This window comes from Bombyx mori, chromosome 8 (genome assembly GCF_030269925.1).
Source record: "Bombyx mori chromosome 8, ASM3026992v2".
Lineage (NCBI taxonomy): Eukaryota > Metazoa > Arthropoda > Insecta > Lepidoptera > Bombycidae > Bombyx > Bombyx mori.
In genome coordinates this window covers 15,368,862-15,390,130 of record NC_085114.1, presented here as the reverse complement: position 1 = coordinate 15,390,130, position 21,269 = coordinate 15,368,862, and the positions used below count along the sequence as shown (strand labels likewise).

At 37.8% G+C, this 21,269-nt stretch overlaps 1 protein-coding gene across 12 annotated transcripts in view; it reads right to left on the bottom strand.

Moving 5' to 3' along the window:
- The window catches only part of Br-c (broad-complex), a 182,779-nt gene that overhangs the window by 69,163 nt on the left and 92,347 nt on the right, over nt 1–21,269 (bottom strand). For 3 of the 12 annotated variants that reach the window (NM_001043511.1, NM_001111334.1, XM_021346252.3), the window contains 1 exon segment: nt 17,807–17,839. The gene's annotated coding sequence lies outside the window, so the exon portion shown is untranslated. 12 annotated transcript variants of the gene reach the window in all.

The window sequence follows — 21,269 nt, the reverse complement described above, 5'->3', positions numbered from 1 at the left end:
TTACATAGGTTCTTAATACACATTTCGTTTATGGATTACATATCAGAATTTCGAAAAATATTAATAGCTTTACAAATTGTACATTTCTTGCATGATATTCTTTGCGACAGTAAAACCATTTTTTATTGGTAGCAGATATTTTTAAGGCCACCAACTTCCCATCAATACACCCAATAACCCAAAGGATTCTAAATTTTTCATAAAAACTGCAATATTTAGCATTGCATTAATATTGGTAATTTTTTATGAAGAAAACATTTTTTTATTTAGCTTAAACCTCTCCTCCTCCTTGCATCAGTTTCCTCATTACTGAGCGTCGTGGTCATGGCCTTGAAACGGTTTGTTTTTTATAGTGCACCGCCATCTGTTCCTATTTAGCTTAAACCACCTTCTTTTTTCTTTGCTTTTCCTTCAACTTTTGCCATTCTTGAGCATTCTGTGGGAATCTTAAATATTTATATATAGTTGCTGGGTTGTTCAGAGCCTCCACAACCTCAGATATACACTGGGATGTCTGGGACAAATATGTTCTTATATTTTCTTTTATGATTTTTTTGGTAACTTCAATTGGCCAAAAATAACAAGGTGCACAATAACTGAAACTAAGAAATAATCATTAAACAATACACATAGTTATTAGAGAATCTAATTTGTATTCTTTCAAGATATTTTTGGTAGATTAGTTTAGTGGTATTGTTTTACAATAATGGGAGAGTTGGATATAAACAAATGGGCAAACTTTAATAATATGTTATAAAGTACCTATTTTGTACATAAAGACACAATCTTACCACGTGGAACACGTACCTTTAGAAGAGTTGAAAGTCCTTTTCAATGGCTTTTAGTGGTCTTCATCAAAGGGTGTAATTCACACCCTAACTGGTTCATATGATCCTTCGACAATCTATACACTTTCTTTATACTTTTACATGGTCGTCATCTCAAGTTAAAAGTGATAAATTGTGAATTTCGTAGGCTTGTCGACGCATTTCACGCTGATCCGTAGCGTCAGCCTCTTTCAACAATGTTTTCAATAAAAACATACGCTCCACAAAGTATCGATGAAGAATAAAGTTATTTTAAAGTGCAATTTTGTTAATTAATAGTATTTTTTTAATAATTAACAGCGGTTTATAACGTCTTCGTATATTCTCACTCACAACAAACACTTAAAACACTAACTTTTGATTTGACAAATAAAATGATTTTGCGATGCGAAGTTCTTGCCGAAATTCGAAGTGATTTACACTACAGAATGCCGTTTCAAACGTCAACTCATACATTTTAGTAAAAAAAACTCACGCTTGCTAGTTCAATTCACCCGCGAGGGGCGCTAGTGTAGATTTGGCACTACAATGAAATTTACAGAATGCCAATTTGAAAACTCACACCAAATTCACGTGCGAGTTTGTTAAACAACGCTTACAGAATCGCACGGCAGGTCGTAATTATATATAAAAAAATAGACATATGTCGAAAATGAATCTACAAAATGTTCACATAAAAAATTGTAAACCGCAATTCTGAAATTATCAAACGATAAATTTACAATCGAACGAAAAAAAAAAGTTTTGAAATAAATAATTTGCTAAAACTTCTGTTACTTATTGCCAAAAAAAAAACGACATTATAAATTCTTAACACAATAACTAGCGTTGTTCTTTATTGAGGTTATCCCAATCTAACATATTTTTAGTGCAAATAATTTTTTTATCTGTATGCCACGACCTTGCTCCCAGCTATCGCCAAAAATTGCTAGTCCTAACGCGCTGATAACTAGGTAGTCTAGAAATAATTTAAACGGCAGAAATATAATATTAAATAAAACAAATACAGACGACTCACCGCCGAAATTAAACCACACCTCTTAAACACAACACAACACTAAATGTACTACACCAGGTCGTAATTATATATAAAAAAATAGACATATGTCGAAAATGAATCTACAAAATGTTCACATAAAAAATTGTAAACCGCAATTCTGAAATTATCAAACGATAAATTTACAATCGAACGAAAAAAAAAAGTTTTGAAATAAATAATTTGCTAAAACTTCTGTTACTTATTGCCAAAAAAAAAACGACATTATAAATTCTTAACACAATAACTAGCGTTGTTCTTTATTGAGGTTATCCCAATCTAACATATTTTTAGTGCAAATAATTTTTTTATCTGTATGCCACGACCTTGCTCCCAGCTATCGCCAAAAATTGCTAGTCCTAACGCGCTGATAACTAGGTAGTCTAGAAATAATTTAAACGGCAGAAATATAATATTAAATAAAACAAATACAGACGACTCACCGCCGAAATTAAACCACACCTCTTAAACACAACACAACACTAAATGTACTACACACTGGATTAATCGTGTATGTATTTTTTTCTTTTCGATAGGCGCCAAAACTTGTGTGCAAAATGTCGGTTGACGTATTGCGTATGCACATCGCGCGGTCGCCGGCCGTCGCCGACTGACCACGGCGCTCACGCAGTCGACCTGCAAGACGCGGGGGGCGCTGCCATAATAACACCGCCGAAAATTCTCAACGAAAAAAAAAAAAACGAAAAAAAAAAAACTAAAATGGCTGCTCCCGTATCTCGGCGTATGCTAATCCATCGTCCCTTTTTTCCGGGTGGTGGGGGGGTGGATGCAATTAAAAAGCCGCGCGTGCGTGTGGGGGCGCGATTAGAAACGGGATGGCGGAATGAGTCTGCCACCGTTTTTTTTTTTTTTTTTTATTTTTTTTTCTAGTCTGGCATTGAATGCTGGTGGCAGGTGGGGGCACATCGTCTGCCTTCCCTATGAGATTAGCGAATCGATGTTGTACTAGTACAATAGTTTAGTAAGATTGTACCTGATTCACTCTTAATGTATTTTAGTTTCATATTCTACGATATCAGAACCATTCATATTAAAAATAACGTCAGTAAAACACTATTATGAAAATAGAGGGAGTGTTTAGCTGTGTGTCAACAAAAAAAAAAGTTCACTATGAAAGTCTATGGCTAAAATTTGGGATTCTAAGAAATGCAATAAAACAAAAACAAAAAAAAAAGAAATATTCCGTTGGCATAACGCGCCACGAGGACTTGTCAAACTCGATTCTTTTTTCAAAAGTATAACCCCTATTTGGAATATAGTCGAAAAATCTATGGCAAATTACTTTCTTTATTATTAAACTTTTTTACACAATTGACAATGGGATGACCAGTTGCGGACGACGACGATCAGACGTGGGGTCCATGCAACGATTGAGACGCTGCAAGCTCTGTCTTGCTGCCAAGCTGAGCTTGCAAGTTGCGCGCCAATATAACAAATGTATCTCCCCTACTATAACGGTGCGTTCAGAAGAACGTATGTGGCGTACGAAATTTTTTCGCACTGAATTTGACATAGTTTGCCGGCTCATAGATAAAATGCGATAAGATAATGCACGGTTATACAATGTGTAGCTAGGAATTTTAATTTCGCGTGTTTTTTTAATTTAGATTCGATTTTTATTTCATTAATATTAATTAGAGCCAAGAGTTGAATTGTTGCATTCAAACGAAGCCAATAGCTCTAGTTCGGCCCCTCGTAGGAGACCACTAGCTTGATGATGAAAAAGTTATATCCACTGCTGAGCAAAGGCGAATGGAGATGTCTTCTCTGAATTAGTCCTTGTCACATCGCCGAGTTACTACTTTAACAATATGTTCTATTGAGACGTACTGATTTGGGTGGCTTTAAAAAGAGTTAAAGGAGATTATTAATTAAATTTAAGTTGAGAGAGCAGTCTCTATAGGAATACGAAAATTAGATCGTTTGCCTCAAGGCAGCGGTATGACCATGAGACACGATGCTTAAGTGTCAACTCAATTAGACTCACGGTAAATGAATGTAACGATAGACATTTTCTGTATGCTGATATAAGATTATTAAAAATGTTTTATTATCAAAAGCGTATACTATTTTATAATATTTAAGTAAGCAACGTTTCCCATTGACTCGTCATCATTACACAGTATAAAACAAAGTCGCTTTCTCTGTCTATATATATATCCCTATCTATGTATGCTTAGACCTTTAAAACTACGGAACGGATTTTGATGCGGTTTTTTTAATAGATAGAGCGATTGAAGAGGAATGTTTATATGTATAATAATATCCATTCAATAGTGGAGAAATCAATAATAAATTACAGTTTCCGAAGCGAAGCGAGGGCGGGTCGCTAATTAAATATAAAATAAAAAAACATATTTGTTGAGACGAATCGCGTACCACCTACCAAACATTAATGCTGCTCTACCAGAAACAGTTTTGAGGTATAAAAAAACCACAAAGTTTCAAGCTCAGGTGGAGAAAAGGCGCGTAAACCTACAACACGACAAACAAACCTAAAAACACGAACAGCAATGTAATCAAATCAATGAAATATTTCGGAATTATTTATTCTTTTTCTGAAAGATTTAAAACATACCAAAAAAAATTAAATAAACACGTACCATCGAAGTAATTTTTTTTTTATTTTTTTTTATTGCTTAGATCGGTGGACGAGCTCACAGCCCACCTGGTGTTAAGTGGTTACTGGAGCCCATAGACATTCACAAAGTAAATGCGCCACCCACCTTGAGATATAAGTTCTAAGATCTCAAGTATAGTTACAACGGCTGCCCCACCCTCCAAACCGAAACGCATTACTGCTTCACGGCAGAAATAGGCAGGATGGTGGTACCTACCCGTGCGGACTCACAGGACGTCCTACCGTCAGTAAAATTAATATATTATAGTTTTAGTCTACGATTCGTCAAATTCGAAGAAAATACAGTATTATTTTAATTTTAGGTGTTGCACTGTTTCGATCACTAAAATTCAAACTACCCAATGTCGATTTCTTCAAATTCAATGTCGTTTACTATCTACATTAAAATTTCACTGTTTCATCGCTGCACACTGATACCAATTTTTTTTTAACGCATTATCTTTTGATGCATTATTATCAAATTCTAATTTGTTTACGACGCAAATCCTTGAATGTGTGAATTGTTTTTTTTCTTCTGTATCTAACTTGATTTAAAATCACAATATCTTTTCCAATTATGAGTTTTTTTTTTCTATAGGAGAGCCGTCGTCAGTGAGTTGTATAGCTATTAAAAAAATGGAAAATTATTGAGTTTTTTTATCTACCGGCGTTGCCTTGGTGAGAAATACTAAATTTAGTTTGAAGCTTTCTTTAACTAAAGACCGATATTACATATAATCTACGACATTTTCATAACGAAATACTAAATGTGATTCTTTGTAATTTTATTTGTGTATTTTTGCTATAGAAAAACTGGTTATAGTAATATTTTATGTTTAGAAAATAGTGAATTCAAACATTATTATTGTGGATATATATTATATCACTGACTATGTAAAATGTACAGTATTCGAAATTTTGTTTGTTTAAAAAAATATATATATATATTTGTATACACGACCTCACGGTCCACCTGATGTTAAGTGGCTACCGGAGCCCATAGACCACTACAACGTAAATGCCGCCACCCACCTTGAGATATGAGTTCTAAGGTCTCGGTATAGTTACAACAGCCCATCAAACCGAAACGCATTACTGCTTCACGGCAGAAATAGGCAGGATGGTGTTACCTACCCGTGCGGACTCACAGGACGTCTTACCATCAGTAAAATTAATATATTATAGTTTTAGTCTACGATTCGTCAAATTTGAAGAAAATACAGTATTTTAATAGATTTAAAAAAGAAAAAAGCGGTAGGAAATTTTTATTGCGAAAAATTTAATTTACTAAATTAAAATAAATAAAAAACTTTGATTGTTGATTCACGAAAACTCATATTAATAGTGAAATTCATTGTCGATCAACTTTAATTACCATTTATAATCTATTTTACTTCTAAAATTAAAAACGTAACTAAAGAGCATAAAATTTACATACTAATTTGTTTTATTCAATTTCACAAATGCCACACGCATATAACGCGTAGTTTGTCGAAAAGTTTCTTTTTCAATTATTTATGCAAAAGATTCTAATGATGAGGTCGGAGCCAAGTTGCAGGATAGCTAAGCCCTCGCATCCACGGTTGGACACCTCAAAAAAACTATTAACATTATAATAACCTAGTTTTTTCGAAGGGTTGGAACTAATTGTTGTCCGAAGATTATTTATTTATTTATTCAAATTCTCAGAAGTTTGGACGTTCTCAGAGCGAATAATGGTATTTGTGTTAATTATTCATAATCTATGTTTAAAGCTTTTAGCTTGTAACGTGCATTTCCGGATATATTTTTTTGAAGTTAAAAAATAAGAAGTCCGTGCAGAATAAATATTTTTGTGCATAAATTTAGTTTGTAAAATAATAACTTGAACAAACTTACCTCGCGGAGGGGCTGGACAGGACACAGGGCGCGAAATTTTAATGAAAACAGTCAACAAAACTTCAACAGAGTCACAAACCGAAAATCGTGGTCCGATTATGAAACGCAGCAAACAAACTGGCCACTAAAACAAAAACTAAACGTACGGAATATTGCGTGGAACGGAATGTAGTGGAATGTCCACACACGCACGTGACCAAACTTTGATAAACTTTCAGCAGAAAGTTTCCCGACACGCGCCCGATAGTTCCACGCGACGCGCTCTCCCAACGAAACTTTCAAAATATGCGAACCGATATAATTGCAGTTTAATGACTAATTCCTAATTTATTTTTTCTGGTAATGTTTTTTTTATTATATTTTTTTGAGAGGCGTCCGCCCGTCCGGTCCGGTCCGGTCGGTCTGCAATATTAACACGAGCCGCGTCCACCTTTTGTAATGAAACGTTCACACATGCTTCCGCATTACCGTCCGATGCCATCAATAATGAAGCCGGGCGGGAAAAAACAAAACGGGCCACCTCTCCCGGCGAGGTGCCCGCCGACACTACAGCCTCCTCGTCAAAGATCAGAATTGCATATCTGGGTTGCGTTAATGAGCGAGGGGTGGGCGCCGTGGGGGGGTCGAAAAAGTGGCACCGCTCGCGCGCGAATATAAATTCATCGCCAAAAAATCATTACGCGGGGGGTGGTATTACGAGCGCTCGCTGCGCGGGTTTGTTCGTATAGTTTTTAAATCGGGCCCGCTCATTCGGCGGAGCGGCGCCGCGGCGGGCGGAGGCCGCTGTACTGCCGCCCGGACTGCACCCGCGGCCCAACTATCACGCATGCACTGCCCTCACTACTCCACACGACACGCAACAAACTTTTCAAACTTTAGGATCGGCCACCTGTGACGGGACGCGTGCCGGCCGCGCTCTGGCACCGTCTACTACGCAGCGATTCGACTCGAATTAACGTTACGAGAGATTCAACTTTTTTTTTGTAGCACAGAAAGAGAAAAAGGCTCGGAGAGTATGCAAATTCCTGTTTTCCACGACGATCGTAATCAATTTGTGCGTAGGAAGCGCGGCCGCACTTCCGCGCGCACACTCATGTGACAAGAGAGGAGTAAAGAGGGCAAGAGGGGAGGGGGACGAGTGTGCGAGCCAAATTAAATCTAATACAAAATTGCGTTTTATGTTCACGCTAGTGCGTGTAGGTGTGTGTGAGGGTGTACAATGCGAACTCGCGCCTAGTACACTCGAACACATAATTACGTAGTAATTGAACAATTCTATAATTAGCTCATTATTAAAAAAAATACCGATGCAATTATTGATAATGAACTGGATTGATAGTATCGGCTGCTGAGATCAGAAAATCTTACGTGATCGTAGTTTTTCGGGTTTTTGCGATTTCAGGATTACGAAATTTTACATCTGCTAAGATTATATTAAATTAGAACCTTCCAGTAAACTATTGGTGAAAACAGGAAACCACTTTTTTAATTAACGTAAATTGAACGCAGAAATATGGAGTGTTGGGAGGGAGGTACCAGAATAGAAAACGTTGAACAACACAAGGTACTGATTCGGTAAAAAATCGTCATAAAGTATATACTTGAAAAATTAAAAAATTAACTAAATCATTAATTAACAAAAACACAAAACCTAATACTGAATCAGAGCTACCAACAAAACTCACAACTAAAACAACGCAGCACCGGCAACATGAGAATAATAAAGGTCTCCGCATTTAGCGAAATGATAAACAGCGCGACTGTACTTTTAAAACGCACACAAGCTTAATGTTAAAAATGAATTACCAACACAGCCCCGCTCCCCCCACTACACTCATTTTCATTTCGATGTTTTTGGGGTTTTTGCGCAGATGGGGGGTGCAAGCCCCAACCACCCCCGCCCTATGAAAATAGGATATATTTTTATGTTTTATTTGCCCGGAAGACTGTAGTTTAGTTGCATGTTTATTAGAAGTTTTTATTAGTAGGAACAGAGGTACGTTTTCTGTCAGTTTTTTGTGGGTTTCCGGGTTACATGATGATTTGCGACGACAGATGTATACGGTTTGGTCACGACATGCCGTGGATCCAATACCGTTTACCTACGAGACTCGATAAAATTCATGAACTATTTATTCATTGACGTATACTGTTCAGTAAACAACAGCTAATGTCTATTGTGAAAATTAATTATAATAAAATTAATAACAAACTTAATAATTAGGACTATAAAAACCTTTGTACTTAACTCAATCGTGCTTACATTGTTGTTCTCAACTCCGATCGGATATCCAGATTTATATAATAGAATTTTTCATTTTTATCTCGTTTATTAACAAAAAGTCAACTGTTCAGTTGTATTTGATACTTTTCTAATCTTGAAATATTTCATCTTAACGTAAATAAAGGGTGGGTGAGCTTACGATCTACCTGATGTTGAGGTATTAAATCAAAGTTTAAGTTATATGACTGTTACTCGTCACAACATTTCCTTCTTCAAACGAGACTTGTGGAGAGTATTAAATGATAGGCAGCGGTTTGGCTCTGCCCCTGGCATTGCTGAAGACCATGGGCGACGGTAACCACTCACCATCAGGTAGGCGGTATGTTGGTCTGCCTACAAGGGATATAAGAAAAAAACAACAACGTGCTCTGTGTGCTTAGTGCGAGTTTTTAACGTCCTCGATCGCGTAAAAGTTAACTCAAACTTGTATGGAGTTGAAACAGCTTCCCTTCGTTTGCCGTTAGGGGCGCAGTTACAACTCCATACAAATTTGAGTTAACTTTTAGGATCGAGAAGTTAAAAAACTCGCACTAAGCACACTGAACGAAATACGTGAAGTTTTCTTAAATATAGATTTGTGACTTTTTTATTCTATTTTAGTTCAGTGGTATATGGGAAAATTAGAATTTACGACTTAATTCTGTTTTCATTTATTTTTCTGAATTTCATGATTAATTTGACCGTAAAATCTTTCAGTCTATATGTCGTTATATGGTTACCGGAGCTCATGGACATCAACAACGTATATGTCGACATCCACGTTAAGACATTAGTTCTTAACCTCAGCTCTATACATAGAACGACTGCCCCACTCTTCAAGTCGGAACATATTACTGCTTTAAGACAAGAATAGGCAGGCTGGTGGTGGTACCTAACCACGAGGGCTCACAAGACGTATACCATCGGTAAATGCGCCATAAATTTTCCCGGAATCCATTCGCAAACGGAACGCCACGATATATTGAAAAATATATAATATTTGTATATAATAACATTATAGAACATATGAGTCGTCTATTATCAAAGGTGGCAATCTGTGCATTTGGACAAAAAAATGTTATTGATATGTCAATACAGATTGATTTGAATATAGTCGTCTCCTTCAAAGAATACGGTTCAAAACCTGCATTAAATAAAGGTTAATACTTAACCTGTTATTTATCTAAGATGTCGTTCAGAAGAGTTTTGTGACTGCCAATGGAATACAAAGTCAATAATTCGTTTTGCTGATTTACCAATAATTGTCCAAAAATTGCCGGCTTTGATAATAGTCAACTCATATATGTGTATATATGTTGATGCAAATAGCGTCTAAATTAACTATGAACGTAGCAATTAATTTAAGGTTAGATATTAGAAAAACTGCCCACGCTAGGACTTTGAATCGATGTGACGTCATCCATGTGTATTGTGCAATAATTATTGTCCACATGCAGTTTTGAGAAAACAATGTTTTTGTACTTTGCCTATTGCAAAATCTTACGACGAGCTGGAGTATTAAATAAATGACGATGGGAACTTTAGTCTTTCAAACGTTTTCATGAATTTATCGTTGTCACGATTTAGGTTTATACTTCAATTCGGTCAATAGCATACAATACATCAGAAACATCCCATTGCCAGAAGTAATAGGTTTATTCCTAGTTTATTTGTGAACGTAATAAGTTCGCACTCTGACTTTCTCGCCGGATCTTCTTAGTGGGTCGCAATTCCTATCCGGTAGTAGGTTCGGCGGAGCACTGCTCTTGCTATGGCTAGTGTTAGCAATTCTCTCAGGTTGAGCCCGTGGGCTCACCTACCCGTCCGCTCGAAGTTGGAATAGCCCCTTAGGCTACCAACGATTAGGTAAGAAAAAAAAGCAATAAATAATCTGTGACAATGAACACAATAATAGATTCAATCAACAAAACCATATGTCGGAGCAGCCGCAATTATTAACACCATCGTCAGACATCGTAGGGGCGAATAGGGTGATCGATCTAAGAGAAATATTGAGTACACCAATCACGTTTGTTATCTTAGAACAATTTAGAAATCTCCTCTTGACGTTAGCAAACGAAAATGAATGAGAGTTCTAAGGATGGAGGCTGTTCAAGAAAGCGGGTTGGTAAGTGTGTAATGGCGTCTATGCGCCTCCATCGGTTAGGCTCTGTCGTAGCACACAGTTAGCTGAGAACCGACGATACCGAAATCGTGCTACCATCTCTCAGGAATCGTGCTGCGTTTCGTTTAGCTACCAAACCATGACCGTCTCTAACATATATAAATAAATGGAAAGGCGACAGCCCTAGCGCCCTAAGAATAACTTAAGAGTGCTTTGGAGGTAGCTCGTATTGTCCGTCCGCATGGGTAAGTACCATCATTCTATCTGTTCAGATTTTGACCTTGTCTCTAAAGTTGAGCAGCAGAACCGCATTTAACACCAGACGGGCGCTAGTCCGTCCATATACAGTGCAATAAAAACAGTGGCTTAAGTCCACAGTTTTCGCAACTTCTAAAATTCTTTGCACGCTGTTTTCCCGGCGCTGTGCAATTCCTTCTCCAAACGAGATACAGAAAGTAAAGTCCTTCGATTGAAATCGAAGCTCGAATTATTATTTTGCTAATGCTTGCCTCTACCGTTTATAGTAATGCCTAGATTGTTTTCGAAGAGATAGGAGGAGGGGCCTTTCTGAAAAGACACGTGTTGCGTTAATTCAGAATTAAGAATATAACGGTTTTGGACTTTTTTTATTGTTTAGATGGGTGGATGAGCTCACAGCCCACCTGATGTTAAGTGGTTACCGGAGCCCATAGTCATCCACAACGTAAATGCGCCACCCACCTTGAGATATAAGTTCTAAGGTCTCAAGTATAGTTCCAACGGCTGCCCCGCCCTTCAAACCGAAACGAATTACTGCTTCACGGCAGAAATAGGCAGGATGGTGGTACCCACCCGCGCGGACTCACAAGAGGTCCTACCACCAAAAACCTTCAAATCGTTATATTGAATTTGAATTGTGGTCATATAGCGGATGATTCTACTACCAGAAATCTCAAATGTAACGTATAGCTGCTGCCCTACCCTTCAATCTTTTTTTTTATTAGTGGTAGGACCACTTGTGAGTCCGCGCGGGTAGGTACCACCGCCCTGCCTATTTCTGCCGTGAAGCAGTAATACGTTTCGGTTTGAAGGGTGGGGCAGCCGCTGTAACTATACTGAGACCTTAGAACTTGTATCTCAAGGTGGGTGGCGCGTTTACGTTGTACATGTCTATGGGCTCCAGTAACCACTTAACACCAGGTGGCCTGAGAGCTCGTCCACCCATTTAAGCAATAAAAAAATAAAAGTTTGATTAAGCGACGGCCGTAAAGTTAGCTAGGATCTACGCTGCTTCGAAGCCAACCTAGCGTTTTATCTATATACGTATTATATTGCATGTATTGCAAAAAATGCAGTTACTTAGTTATAAATCTGACAATTATTCCCATCGCTGGAACCGAGCAGCCAGAAACCGAACAAAAATACTCAGAACGAAGAGCTAATCCAAGAAATAATTTGTTTTGGAATCGATTTGATATTTGACCCCGAATAGATCTTTCGAGAACAGAAGTTGTAGGGAAAATTAATTTTGAATTCCCTTCCCGTAAAGTAGAAAACGGCTATATCTGAATAATCAGGAACTAAGAAGATTAGCCAATCTTTAGAAGATCGGCGTAGTATCGCACTATCAAATAACGCACTATAGATACCAATACCATATCACTATGGCTGCCATGAATACAGAATGAGGCATAGGTTATGAGCTGTTCTGCTATTTAGGCTGCCCAATGATTATGGCAAAACCTTTTGTATGTACGGAAGACTTTTTTATTTTTTATTGCCTAGGTGTGTGGACGAGCTCACAGCCCACCTGTTGTTAAGTGGTTACTGAAGCCCATAGACATCTACAAAGTAAATGCGCCACCCACCTTGAGATATCAGTTCTAATGTCTCAGAATAATTACAACGGCTGCCCCGCCCTTCAAACCGAAACGCATTACTGCTTCACGGCAGAAATAGGTAGGGTGGTGGTACCTACCCGCGCGGACTCACAAGAGGTCCTACCACCAGTGATTACGCAAATTATAATTTTGCGGGTTTGGTTTTTATTACACGATGTTATTCCTTCACCGCGGAAGTCAATCGTGAGTTGAGTACGTATTTCATTAGAAAAATTGGTACCCGCCTAAGATTCGAACACCGGTGCATCGCTACACACGAATGCACCGGACGTCTTATCCTTTAGGCCACGACGACTTCAAGAAGTTTTAAGAATTTAACAAATTGTTTCGTGCATCCTGTAAAAGATTGCATTCTTGTAAGCTATAATGCACTTTATATGAATTTGAATGCTTTTCGGCCCACCGGTACAATACCAATCAGTAATTTTTATCAACTTGAGATTTTCATTCTAAAGTTTATAAAATGCGATAAATTGCACAGAAGATAAAAATTAGTGACTTTTGTCGTTTAGTTTTTAAGATATTTTAAAAGGTTTGAGAATAACTCTTGAGAAAAACTACTTTTTTTTTCCTACCTAAGCTGGTAGCCTTGAGAGGCTATTCCAGCGTAACCTTAACTAGTAGGTGAGCTCACGGGGCTCAAACCTGACGACGTTGCTAACACGAACCCTAGCAAGAGCCGTGCTTCGCAGAATCTACCACCGGATCGGAAACGCGACCCACTGAGAAGATCCGGCGAGAAACTCAGTGGGCCGTGTCTGAAGGTTAATTTACTCGTCGAGCCCTTCGTCGCAAGCGATGGGTTCGACGAAAACGGTGACCGGTGCTTGAAATACCTAAAAGCACCGTTAGTGGATCGGGAGGAGAAAAACTACAAGATTCTATTGCATTTGAAAACCAAGGCGTTCGGTTCGGCTATGCGGCCACGCGGCTTACTTCCATGCGCATTTTTGTCTGATAGCTGCAAAGTGTAACTTGTAGGAAGCTTTGGAACTCTCACGCGGCTCACGGGTAACCTTCAGGGCCCGAACGGTTTCGTAAGATAAGACTCACCGGTGAGCAACGTGGCCTGAATGAAAATACTCGATTTTTCATATGGGCGTTCAACGTGTTAATATATGAATATACGTATATGATCGTGCATTGTACAATAAGGTTACTGTAGTAACTTGAATGTTATTTATATTTTTTTATTTCTTAGAGGGGCGGTCTTAGTACTACAATGGTAACCTAACTCTTTAAGTTAGAACGCATTACAGGTGGTGGTACCACGGTTCCCATGGTACCACGGACTCACAAGAGGTTCTACCACCGTGATTCATTAGAAAATTTGGTGCGGGATTCGAACATCGGCATCGCTTGATGGGAATGCATTATGCGTTTTTTTTTTATTGCTTAGATGGGTGGACGAGCTCACAGCCCACCTGATGTTAAGTGGTTACTGGAGCCCATAGACATCCACAACGTAAATGCGCCACCCACCTTGAGATACAAGTTCTAAGGTCTCAAGTATAGTAACGACGGCTGCCCCACCCTTCAAATCGAAACGCATTACTGCTTCACGGCAGAAATAGGCAGGGTGGTGGTACCCACCCGCGCGGACTCACAAGAAGTCCTACCACCAGTAATTACGCAAATTATAATTTTGCGGGTTTCATTTTTATTACACGATGTTATTCCTTCACCGTGGAAGTCAATCGTGAACATTTGTTGAGTACGTATTTCATTTTTCATCATTTTTCATCCTTTAGGTCACGATGACTTCGTTTAGTTTTGGATTGCGGTTTTAAGCCTATAATGTTTGTCGTGTTTCAAGAAAAGTGACATTATTATATTCAGTTGGCTAAAAGCAACATAGACTATTTATACTAAGCCGATATTTTTCAACGTGTAAGGCCTTAAAATTTGGCGCATTCCCAGGATTGAAACTCCAACTGTATTGTTCGTTCAATAAGTTATGGGACAATGGAACATGCCAATAACCATCTCAAAAGGTCATCGTAAGCTGCCCCGAAAAGCACCGTTTAATGATTAATACAGTTATTTTCCATTGTTCATGGTCGAATCGGACACTATTTTAAATGTAGCCGTATGCCGATGAAGATCGAAGGTCTAAGAAAAGAAGAGGCTAAATCACTCATTTACTTTAAAGCTGAGATAAGCAGAGTCACTCGTGGTCTTTAAAATGATGAGTTCCTCTCGAATTTCGTAGGTACCACATCGTGAACATTGTTCTCCAACTATAGACATTATTTGAAAGTCCTTTTTGGTGCTACGGAGTGAATTGACGAAGTGTATGCGTTTCGTAGCACCTCCGTGATTATGAGATCAACTCAACTAATCTAAGTTCCTGCCACGAAGTATATCCCTCATGCGCTGGATTGACCTCATCATTAGCACTACAAAAGCCACCGAAGTAAAATATGCTCATAATGCCAACAGCCGCCTCCAATGAAGGAACCTCAATCGACGTAAGGCTCCCTTGGAAGCGAGCGGCGACTATGAGACGCAGCCCTGTCCATTGACGACTACGACTACTATGCCAAGAGTATCCGACTAGGAAAAATTACTGCCTAGATGACTTTTTTATGATGTATAATATTTATATTATAGTGGACGACAAAACAGATGAATAGTGCAGTAAAAAAATCGCATTTATGTACTTATAATTAGCGTTATCTAGGTAACGAATATTTTTTATTGTTATTGGGTGAGACAAAAATGAACATGGGTGTAGATTGGGAGAGACATATGTCCAGCAGTAGACAACTGTGGTCTGATGATGACGATAATAATGAAGGAGCTTACGGGTCACCTGGTGTTAAATGTAAGCGCTTACTAAGCCCATAGACATCACACCGTAAATGCAGCTACCCACCTTGAGACTTGAGGTCTTTGTCTCAACTGTTTAGTAATTACGCATATTATGTTTTGATTATACGATATTTTACACGCTTTACCTAATGGATGGGTACCCTTCCTATTTCTGAAATGAAGCCACCATTTGTTTTGCTCTGAGGAAGATAGAACCATTTCAGTCTTATTAATGAGAAAAGGCATTTAAATTTTGATGTATATAGGCTGGTATCACTTACGATTCTATTGAAATCTGGAATTGACTTCTTTCTTGGTGCTGCTATATCTTTTCTTACTACAAACAAATAGAACCCATGACATTGTTTTTTTTTTATTGCCCTTGTACAGGCAGACGAGCATACGGCTCACCTGATGGTGAGTGGTTACCGTCGCCCATGGACTTCAGCAATGCCAGGGGTAGAGCCAAGCCGCTGCCTACCGCTAAATACTCTCCACAAGCCTCGTTTGAAGAAGGACATGTCATTGTATATTCGGCAGTAAAGTGTTTGTTGTCTATCAATCGCAACGTACATTGTAGACTGAAACTAGAAACTTTCGCAATTTCCACCGAATTAATCACGGACCGCAAACAAAAAAAATACAATTTTAAACACGCTCAAAAAGCCTGCACGCCGGAAAGGGACGGACGATCGGACACACAAGCGCATCCGAAACGAAAAGTGCTCATTTTTGCACCAATCGGAGCATTATCGGCGAAAAACTACGGCAAATGAATTTATTATAAAACGGGGTGGTTAACACCCTTCCGGTAACGGCATTATTGTATTTTTAATAGGCCGATAAACATATGTATACGCGGAAGGGGTGATGCGGGATTTTTAATCATGCTTTGTCGTTTTTAATCATGTTTTGTCGCATGGTTATCTGTTAGTACTTGTTTCAGGTATTTTCAGGTATTTCTTTTAGTATCAATCGAATTTAACTCTCTAGCCGACTTAATCCTAAGAGATACAACCCTAGTACACGGAGCCTTGTTCGATCGTCCCTATGGCCGCTGTTCTTAGAGGCCTTACTATCTGTGCTCATTTGAAGAAGAATATGTCAAGGTTTCTGTAAATCGAACGCTGTGTTATTCCAAATCCGTAGTAGGTAGTGATGATGATGAAATAAAATGACTCCATAAAGGGTCTTTTCCTTCTGGACAAAGTAGAAGGCACCAGACCGCGTGGAAGGTTGCCCATGCGATGGACCGACCAAGTCAAGTGGTCAAGTCGGCAGTTAGCGGCTGTTTGGATGAGTATACCAGACAGACCACAAGGCGAGAGAAGCGGCGACTGCTCGTGAGGCACATAACATCTGCCCACAGCAATCCCACTGAATGACGACCACGACCGTTTTGACAAGAGTGGTACGACAAAGGGAAAAAGTAGGTAGTAAAAAGTGGGCGTTCCGCTGTGAATGAATATAGCGGTTTCAGGCATGAGCTTTGTTCTGGCAGATTAAAGTCTTTTAAGGCCTCAGGTCAGCAGATGCGTTCTGGACTAAAGACCACATTATAGTAAGGGCGGCGTTGGGCGTTCACCTGTCCGGTGGGCCCATAAATTGCGGTGATATGCTGGAGAAGATTAGATGTGCAAAGTGGAGGACCGTTCATTGTGGTAGACTATGAGAAAGGCCTAAATCCAGGACCGAAGAGACACAGGCTGATGATGATGAAGGCCTCAGTTGTAGAGAGGCATAGATCCCGCTACGATATGTTTTTTTAGGGTTCGGGATGTCGACGAGAAAAATGTCTAGTAGTCCAAAATTCGTTGGTAGCGGATGGTTCATTCAAATATTATCAATTTTTTTATTTACAGCACTTTTTCTGTAGTCAGTAGTACAGTTGACACAATAATGAAATGCCTACGAATAAAGCTTAGTCGTCTGTGAGCACGTAAACTCTAAGGTATTCGTAGCGTAGGAAATAGTATAATAAAACTAGCGGACCCGATAGACGCTGTCTTAAATACGAAATTTTCAATTATTCTCGTATAAAATATTAGTAAAAAAACAACTTTTTGTATGTAACAGAATTCTGAATGTAAAGCATCAAAATCGATCATCGATCAATTGATTATCAAAATCGCCGCTTTGAAGAAAGAGTACAGTCACGCACAGACAAATTTAAGAACCAATTATACATATAAATATTATACATAAATAAATATGACAATAAAAAGATGACATTCAACCATGAAAATAGTTTAAGCTTTAGACGGTACAAATTAAACATGAAAAATTCTGTTTTTAAAGCTTTGAATTCTAAAAAACTAATTTTAATATACTTTATAACTCACCGGAATTGAAGAGTCGTTAGTTGTCACGAGAATCTGAAAGGATACAAAATTAAGTTTATTATTTGAATATCAGACGAGTAATCGACAAATATAAATAATAACATATATTTTATTATTTTTTCGTCATCTCTATTACTGGCAGGGAGTCTTGAGAGCCAGCGTGAATAAGTACCGCTCTGCTTATCTCGCCTATCTCACTCTGTCTATGTCGCCTATCACACGCTGCCTATTTCGCCTATCTCTGACGCGATGCAGTCATGCGTTCCGGTTTCAATGGTAAGACAATTATACAGTAAAAGTGAGCGCACATGTAGGGTTTCTAAATGGGTTACGACATTTTTTTACGATGTCTATAGACTCCGATAACCACTTAACATCAAGGTAGAATGTGTGACCTGATTCACAATGTTTTATAAATACTATAATATAAGTATATTTGGTAAGTCAAGCTACGATATGGAGCCAGTGTTCTAAACTACACATTGTCTACTTAAGACATCAAATAGGAGTTAAAATTACTGCTTTGAAATTGTCTTACGAACCGAACATACAGCTAAGCGCGCTTACGTTACGTGTGATGTTATTTGCGACCAAAATATACGATAAGTTAATCATAAATCATACACTAACAATCGTGTAAATGGACTGCCCATATATTCTACTTGGAGAGTAGTATTTACATATATTACATGTTGCAACAAATATTACAATTATTAGATTTTATATTATTAATTAAAATGTTAATTGTATTTTTTTTACAGGAGAAGCTGAGTGATTGATCGTCAATAGCAGTTAAATAAATAAGTAAATTTTAAAGTTGGTAAACATGATTGTATTCCGAATTCCGTACGAGTCTAACTGTCCAGGCTACGTCACTGAACTATGGTCAGTCTACACAGGGACAGTAACTTAAAACTGGATACGTGTCATGTATACATAAAGAGAACTGAGTTTATCAGCCCCCTGAGTTTCAGTGGGTCGCGTTTCCGATCCGGTGGTAGATTCTGCGAAGCACTGCTCTTGCTAGGGCCAGTGTTAGCACCACCCCCGGCTTGAGCCCCGTGAGCTCACCTACTAACTTGGTGAATCTAAAATTATCGATATACCCCTCGACGTTACTAGAATAGGTAGAAAAAAAAACCATTTTGAACATTTGAGTTTCTATAGCAAAGTAACTAAATTTTTAGTCATCAAACTCAAAAATTATCCTTAACTTTGAAAACTATGATATTGAAGTAGTTACCGGAGTGTACAGATGTCATATAGTGGAAGCCACTACCGACATGAGGCTGAAGTTTCAATAATTTCCGAAAGCTTATCGGTAGAAATAGGTAGCGTGCTGATACTGATAGCTGACATTGCCATCAGTTAAATTAAGAGGAAATCAGGGACGTGAAGGCAAAAATAATTTGGGAATGCGAAGTTAATTGAGGAGATGAAGCTGCTGCTACAAATGAGATCAAGGATTATAATAATAGCAATTCCAAGTGGTTAGGACCCACTATGAAATCAATGACCCACATCATGAAAATCTAAAAATAGTTTTTCTTGCAAACACGGGTAGAAACCACCACTCAACCTATTTCGCTACAGCGAAGCAGTAATGTTTTCTGTATGAAGGACAGGTTAGCTGCTTTATTATACAGTCAAGATTTAGACCTCACTCATGTCTTAAGCTGGATAGTGGTGTCCACGTTGCCTATTGGCTTTTGTGGTCCCTTGACACCAAACGGGCCCTTATCTCGTTCACCAATCTAAGCTATAAAAACCTTTTTGATTCGTTTTTTCTTTTTTTGTGTAGAACGAAGTGTTGGTAAATAAATGTTTGCTCTTTGACTAAGGAACGCCAAACAAGAACTTGTGAAGAAATAAAATTAATAAGAAACGCCACAGTTTTATTTTGTTTTAGCGCTACATTTTCATTGACAAAATATGACAGTGTTTGTACACCATCCGAAGGCCAGTATTCTCGGCATATTTAAACATATTTAAACATTGTAATAATAATTCGTAGATGGAAAACATATTGTGCTGTTGCTTGATGTTACTGACGAATTATTGAAACTAGAGGTCCCGCAGTAGTCGAAATTCTACTATAATTAATTGGAATTGTAAGTTTGTACACTATTGTGATTCTATTTTATACTTCTATAATCACAAATTTCGCGAAGACTACACTATAAAAAATATTAACAAAGACAAACCATATTCTATTCTCAATTTGACAACAGACGTCAAGAACAAAAGTTTGACAATAAATAGTATGCATGCGTGTGTGCGTCAAATACATGGTATGTAGTGTGTGTAATGTTTTCTTTATTGATTTAATGTATTTTTTAAGCATTATTTAAAAAAAATATTAGCATTGTGCACTTATTCTCTATAAGTGTGAAAAATTTCATACTCCTCCGTCCGCGCAATTTTCATAAAAAGGGATACAAAGTTTTTGCTTCACGTATTAATATATATATATATATATAATATATAGATGTACGCAAGTTAAAAATAAATGACTACAGTCGACTACTGACCATAAATATGATCATACCGCGAATTATAATCAGCACACGTAGCGCCGTGTTAACTACAGATCGTCTTCTCGAATTAAAACTGTATAATCTCAAAACTTACTAATTTTACAGGAGAGGTTTAACATGTTATATTTTTAATATTAATCATATTTGCAACATTTATTTTTTACCAGTTACATTATCTGTATTTTAAAGTAAGATAAAATTATGTATTGATTTTGTTAATAGTAGTCAAAACATAGGTAAACTAAAAAAAAAATTAAGTAAACTACTCTCTTTTGACAGTATTTATGAGAAAAATACTGGTGATACTAAATGTTTACACATACATATTAACTCAATTTCGAATATTTTTGGAAATTGTACACTTTTAATGAGAAAAAGCGAGATGTCAATCTTAGGGTCAATGTATCCTTTGTTATTATTATTGTAGACAGTTAAGAAAGGACATGTGGCGGTAGCCATCACAGGATACAAGATATTTGACAGATGCCTGAATATCGCTTACGACATTTTCAGAGCTTGCATATATACAAGTTCCGAACAACAGCATTTGGACCGTCAGTCTACCGAGCAATATCACCTGCTCGGTGGAAGATCTTTTCATTCGTTGTAAACCTCCAGACGTCAATAGGACTTGTAGACACTAAATTTAATAGACATCACTGTAAAATTTGACACTTAATTACTATTCAAAACGGTGGCCAGGCTTCCTCAAAAAGAGAGTAAATTAAACTTCTTATCACGAGACTGGAGGATATTCACTATGTGTCCCTAAGTATCAGTCCCCTAATGGAAGTACTACTTTTAAGGTCAATTAACTGATTGAACCTCAAAATCTTCTGGTCCTTCGAAGTGGCCCAGTGGAAGAGTCATACAAATTGTGTATCATGATAATCATGAATTTTAATTAGGCCAAAAACTCGTTGTTG